General features: G+C 41.8%; 1 long non-coding RNA gene across 1 annotated transcript; it reads right to left on the bottom strand.

Moving 5' to 3' along the window:
• Positions 1-318: 318 nt before the first annotated feature.
• Positions 319-1,148, bottom strand: LOC113301179. The gene is made up of 3 exons (XR_003336068.1): positions 976-1,148; positions 653-787; positions 319-567 (listed from the first exon to the last, which is right to left on the bottom strand). It is a non-coding gene; the product is annotated as an uncharacterized LOC113301179 (long non-coding RNA).
• Positions 1,149-7,148: the final 6,000 nt, after the last annotated feature.

Genomic DNA, 7,148 nt, shown 5'->3' with positions numbered 1-7,148 from the left:
AAGATGTGCTGCGGCAATAGTAGTGTTTTTTGTCGTACCTATCGTTGAGGCTAAAACATGAGGCAAAAAGTATTTTTTTTCTATTAATATTTTTTCTTTTCAATTTTATTTTATTTAAAAAAATCGGTTACCGCATTAATGGTCACAAATATTTATTGGTCAAAATTGTTTATTACCATTTTCTTTTTGTTCATGATAACAATTTAACTAATTTTAGTTTTTATTTTTATTACCATTTTCTTTTTGTTCATGATAACAATTTAATTAATTTTTATTTTTACTAATTCTGAATCATTTGGTAAATCGAATAGAGAAAAATGCCGAGGACAAAATTCTCAATTTGTTGATTTATTTTATAATAAATTTAATATGTATACTTGGTATATCATTCATCAAAAAATAAAATAAATACATGATGCATCATAAGATGAATGCTTCAAAAAAAGTCATATAATCAGAACACATGATAATTTTCAGGAAATATAAAGAGAAAATCTGTTCAGATCTTGTTCTCTGCTCCTGCAAATTCAATTTGTTTCGATCTTATTCTCTGCTCCTGCAAAATCACTGTTCAAAGGAAGATAGTTAATTTTCATAATAAAATATCGTTCTAAATAATACCCAATAGATTTTAGTTTTGGAAGATCAGTACCTTGTCTCAGAAACATCCCAAACTAGATTAACAATATTCCCTCTGGCTCGTAAAATCAACGAGTTTATCAGACTAGAGTCTAGGTTTAAAAAGTGGAAACGAAGGAAAAGAGCCGAAGGCTAGCACATTATCAATCTACATAAACAAAGGAAAAACAATTATGTGATCACAAGTTATGGATCTGATCTTAATTAAATAACTCCTTAAGATTTTAAAATCATTGTAAAGATTATAATGTTTTTCACTACCCTCAAACCCTAAGAAAATTGAATCATCAAAACTTTGTTTTTCTTTTCAGCATCATAGTTAAATAGTAACCTAACCTAAGTACGCAAGCCCAAAAAGAATCATGACCTCGAGAGCTTGATTCCTCCCCAAAAGATTATTGGAAGAAACAAAAGAATAAAAAAAAATTACTTGTTAGATCTCTGAAGTTTGGTGTAAAAAAAATGGAGAGAGGGAATATGAGAGCTTAAAAAGAGAAAGTGGAGAAGAGGAGGATATGTACGAGGAGGTTGGACTTTGACCCTTTCCCTACATAAACAGATTTGTTTTTAATGATAATAATAATAATTCCCACTAATAATAAAAAAAACAAATTATTACGATTTAGCCACACCTACATTGAGTCCCGCGACAATATACCATCTTTTTTCCGCATATCTAGGCTTGTTGTGGAAAAAACCTGATATTTTGCGTCACCAGTTTTTTTCATGTGGCTAAAAATAAGTTTTTGCCATCAGGATGAAACTGTGGCAACGCACGCATTTTGCCATATGCGCTCAAACAGGTGGTGTGGCTATAGAATGCTTTTCTTGTTGTGACGACTTTCTACAAGAAGTACTTCTTCGTGTCTGAGCAAATTACCTTCTCAAATTTAGGGAGGATGTTCCAACGAAACAATGAACATCCAAATGATTATGTCAAAAGATTCAGGATTCAAGCGTTGGACTGTCACGACCCAAATGTGACCGAACAACAATTAGTAGATTCTTGCATAAATGGTATGGTTCCCATCTACTATGAATTACTGCAGAATCTACGATTCCAGACGTTCTCTGAACTCCATGAGGTTGCTAAACGGTTGGCCACAACAACACCAACATTGTTGGAAAGAACCAGGCCAGCCAAGGTTGAAGATGCACGCGAAACTCGAGGAAACAGATGCCTCATCAACAAGCAATATAACACTGGCCCCTCTGTGAGTGTGGTAAGTGAAAGAGGAAAAAGGAAGGCTCCGGCGGAAGAACAACAATCCAAGCGCACAATGCCAACACATCAGGCGACTCCACCACGAAAGACCGCAGCTAAGGTTCTTGCGCAGCATCAAGAAGCCGGAGAAAAGTTTTTGGGTTTCCAGTTCCCAATCGAAGAGGTAATTGAACTGTTGGAAACATGGATCCAAGATGATGCCATCAGGATACCTCCTATCAGGCACCCACCAACTGAAGAGGAAATGGCAAATCCTAAGTGTTGCCGCTACCACAGATTTGTCCATCACCCGACCAGTGACTGCAATAAGTTAAATCCTATCTTCAAAGAAAAGGTGGAGGCAGGGGAAATGGCAAATCCTAAGTGTTGCCGCTACCACAGATTTTTCCATCACCCGACCAATGACTGCAATAAGTTAAAGCGTATCTTCAAAGAAAAGGTGGAGGAAGGGGAACTTCAACTGGGCAATGAGGGAGTACACAGAGATCCTCTTCCAGTCAGGAGTTGCATGCTCTTGGGCCTCTGTTCACAAAACCGTGCAATCCATCATGGAGCATGTATGCGAGATTCTCTATTTCTCCAAGGTGCAGCATCAAGATATATTTACAACTCTCAATCGAGTTGTGTCGGGCAAGCGACTTTTTCCTACTGAAGAAACCACGCCAGGACCCCAAACTATCTCGGGAAGCGGTGCTGGAAAATACAACTGGGGACTGCTGACCACGGTTTATCTGAGGGACGCCGAGCTCGACAACACATTGATCGACGTGTCCTCTGATTCAACATCATTACTACCAAAATTTTGAGAGCTGGGGGAATTTCGAAGAAGGAGGCTACCCGTTCCCCAATCATGGTCAAAAATTTGGAAGGACAAGCAGTAGACTCATATGGCTACATCAATCTTGAAATCAAGGTGGGAGACGTTCTAACACGTGGAAAATTCCATATTATCAAAGAACTCTCAAATTATGACATGAATCTGGGAAGCTCATGGGCACATGGCAACAAAGCGAAATTGGGAGTATCCTCTCTGCTGGTGTCGATACCCGAAAGAATTTCGAACAAGCCGTCCAACTTTGAAGATTACATGTTTTCGTATCAACAACTTACCAATGTAACTCGATTACCTGGAGAAAGCCCGTCGACGTTCATCCGCAGATTCCGAACACAAGTAAGTCTGGTTAAACAACCCTTTCTGCACCCAGTCACTCCTCCTATCGGCCAGGCATGGGGAATCGGTCCAGTTATCAACCCAGGCGTCATTAAGAGAGGTGAGTGGGACGCTGGTCCTTTCAAGTGCTTTGTCAAAAATTTGGAAGTTGCTGCAGTCAAAGATGACGATCTCAAAAATTAAGTGGTGCACAACGCCCAGACCCGTTTCAAATTGGAGACATGGTAGTCAAGGCGACCTCGTTTCAAGTTGGAAATGTAACAGTGAAGATGGCCACTCAACCTGATTCTCCTAAATAAAAGGAAGACGAGCCATATCTGGTGGCAGATGTTATCTTGGGTGGTTACTGCAAACTCATCAATGCCGACATGTTGGAAGGTGTGACGATTCACTCGCCATGGCTCAAGCCCTTCAACACCTAAAACGTTGTGCTACATTTTCCTCCAGCGTTCTCCTTTCAGTATTTCCTTAAGCAATTTCCCCTTTCATGCAATGCTTATAACTTCTCTAAAACGATTGCACTGCTTGCATTTGTGAGTAGAGTTCTCAATTTCAATTAAAGAACATCTTTCCTTAAAAAGTTTTCTTGAGCCATCTTAAAAGAAAAATACCAAGTAAACCCAAATTCTCACCGAGTCATTACCCGTTGATTGAAAATCAAAGCCCCACAAAAATATCTTATTCAAAAGATACTGAAGAAAAGAATAATGCAAGAAATAAGATCATCAAGCAGCGGCGCAGACACTTTCCTTCAAGAATCTCTAGCCACGACTTTCACCTGACGGGTTTTCTTTATTTCTCTCATGACGTGTTATCCAGCTTGTGGCTTCTCACACTTCTACGCACTCAGGCGGCATGCCACAGAAGCCCTGGATAATTTGCAAGGGAAAATCCAATAAAAGGTTCGTCAAATCCTTAATTGTTGATACTATTTTCCCACGTTTTGAGTTACTGTTGCCAACGACATGCGAGGTGTTGCTATGAAAGTAGTTAAACAAGAAAAAGATAACACGCCTATTAGCATTATTATACTTTGGCTCTCTTTCCGCTGGATTGTTATGGGGATGAAAGAACTGGTTCTTCGCAAAAGGGGTTTTAGGGTTCTTCTGGAAGATTTTATTCATTCAATCAAAGATATGAAATTATCAAAGCAGCATAAACGAAGGAATGTCACTCGGTGATACATGGCTTCAGTCGCACAAAACAAAGAAAAACTGAAGTATCAAAAAAAAAAAAACATCTACAAGCTACGAAAAGATTGTTTTTCTCTACGGAAGGAAATCGCAAAATGGGAAAACCAGTCGTCAATGACAAAACACCTTGGTCAATGACGCCTCCATCAGAGCTTTTTCAAGCACTTGCCCCAGCACCTTCTCCGACAGCAAACATTCCATCCAGAATCTATCTCATCAACGGCTTCAACATCCCATCCAGAAGCCGTTTCAGCATCAACATCCCATCCAGAATCCGTTTCGGCAGCAGTTCCAGCAGATGTCCCCACAGCTTCTCCAACGAATCCAACATATGCTTCCACTGCCTCACCATCTGCCTCGACAGCATCCTCAGTGGTCGCTTCGATTTCCTCAACAACAGTTTCGACATCAACTTCATAAGATGCTTCAGTCTCGCAAACCATAGCCTCTTGAGAATGCTCTGGTTCTTCCACCTCAGAATCGAGGATTACGATACCATTATGGACAGGGTAATTAAACTGGCTCTCGTCTAGAAGTTTCTTGGACTCAGTCCTTCGCCGTTTCAATCGAGAGGCGAATCGTTCAGCCCTAACACGGGGTTATAGAGAGGCTTCATCACATTGTGGAGAAGCTTCATCACGCCGATATTTCCCTATTTGATGTGATGCTTCATCATGTCTCCACTTCTCCTCCATGTCAATCAAAGCCATAAATGCCTGCACACGCACCCACACGATGCGTAGATGGGTGAGAGACATGCCTTGTATAATCCAGCCAGTTGCATGGAACAAAAGGTTGATTTGGTTTAATACCTCATCATGTTAAGAAAACCTGGGTTCGTCGACTTCAAAAAATTTCTCCGAAGAGTCAGAGGTATGGTCATCACCGGAAGATCTCATTGTGCACTACAAAAAGAAATTTTTTTACATTATGTCTGCATCGAAAATCTGCATGATGAAGAACACAAAATAGAGAACTATGAGGAAAGACACGAGACGATACCTGTGAAGAGGATGGGTGCAATTCTATGATGATCTATATGAAAGAAAGAGTAATTGGCTCACCTGGACTACTAACGGAAAGAGGCTTGCCGCTACAGAGATAAATCCAATGGTATGAAAATAAAAGGGTGGACGACGCCTTTTATATACATTGTATTTTGAAGTTTGAGTAGAAGAAGGTTTTTTCTTTTTGGTCATGCACAGAAGAAGGCAACCGGAACCACAATACCAATTAGGCGCTCTCCCTGTCATTCCGTGACCTAGCCAAAGGAGCGCCTTCTTCACCGCCCAAAGCAGCGCAATCTCCGCACGCCCCACCAAACAAGCAGCGCCATATTTGCCCGCTCCACAGCCTAGCAAGCGACGTCATGACTCCAACACCCCGTGATCAAAGCCGCACTATCTCTGCCCATTATGCAAAAACCACCGGCTCCATCTTCACTGTTTGATAACCAAAGTTCAAAGTGCTGTTTCCACCATTCCACGGACATAACCAAAGCGGTGCCATCTTAGCCGTTCAAAGCAACACCATCTTTACTAGCCGAAGCAGCGCCATATCCGCTGTTCAAACCAGCATCATCTCCGCATGTTCCTTGACCTAACTAGCTAACGCTTGTTCCACATACCAAATTTTAGTGCCATCTCTTCTTGCCAAAGTTTCAGCACTGATGCCAACACCCTATGGCCAAGTCAGAATTACGCAGAGCCGCCAACATAGGGATCACGGATTCCTCATGCCCTCCGCTAAACGTTAGTTGAATTTCCTCGGCAATATCTTCACGTCTTGCCCTTTCGATTTTACTCTTGTCTGTCACCATCTCATGCTTACCCCGCAACAATGCCACTGTTACGTGCTAAGCAGGGGACTTAATGTTGATGGTGGTTTTTAGCTTAGGGTTAAAATCGTAAAACCTTGCATCTGTTGGGACGTCACTCTATAAGGAAACAAAGCCGTGAGTGCTAACCTCTCCACTGGCATATCTATTAAGCCGTTCAATATATCTACATAAAATTTATCCAGACTGGCGAACGTAGCAACCATCTCAGATGTTCTGTAAATTTCGGTGCCTTGCCTATATTCACTTAATATAAGTTCCTTTTAGTGCCTTCTATGCTATGTTCCCCGGCTGAACCCTTAATGTTGATATGGCATAACGATTTGTGTTCACTCGCAGCATAGTAGCACGAATTTCCAAATATCAAGGATAAGGTCTTTGCATAAGGTATTCAATCAGAAAAGCATGCTGCTCTCTGGAAATGAACTTAAAAAAACTCTGTGTCAACACATAGAATTCAATCGATTGCCCTGACTAACTTGCAGAAGTTAGGGTTTCGCGCCTCGCGCATTAAACCAGACCTTGCTTGTGGAAAGTAAACCTAGGAAAACTAGGAAATTATTCCGCCATGGATTAGGAGGTGCAAAACCTTTGCCCAGAATCAGAAAACAGGGAGCCGTAGCAGCAAAGGGAGGCGTGGCCATTCCTTAGGCCAACTGGCGCCACTTTCCATTGGCCACACCTCTTCCTAAACCTGACCTATTTCCCTCGACCAATTGTGTCGTCTCAAATTATCCACGCGCATATAAGTTGTGGCTAGGCCCATACTTGTCGTCCCCACTTCCCATCGACCAATCAGGTTGCTCTAAAGCTGCCACACTCTCGCCAAAAGTGTAGCCACGCCCATGCTTGGCCGGCCCTCTTTTAATCGACCAATCAGGTCGCTCTGAAGCCGCCACACTCTCACCAGAAGTGTAGTCGCGCCTTATGTTTGGACGGCCCCTTTTTTTGGCCAATCAAGTCGCTCTAAACTTGCCACCATACATTAAAGGGCAAATGCACCCTGCCGCGCCACCATACTAACTGGAAAGCCAAACGCGCCCTGCCACAACAACATATTGATCGGCACGCCAACATGCCACT

This window comes from Papaver somniferum, chromosome 8, assembly GCF_003573695.1.
Source record: "Papaver somniferum cultivar HN1 chromosome 8, ASM357369v1, whole genome shotgun sequence".
NCBI classification, from domain to species: Eukaryota; Viridiplantae; Streptophyta; class Magnoliopsida; order Ranunculales; family Papaveraceae; genus Papaver; species Papaver somniferum.
This window is presented reverse-complemented; position numbering and strand designations above follow the sequence as displayed.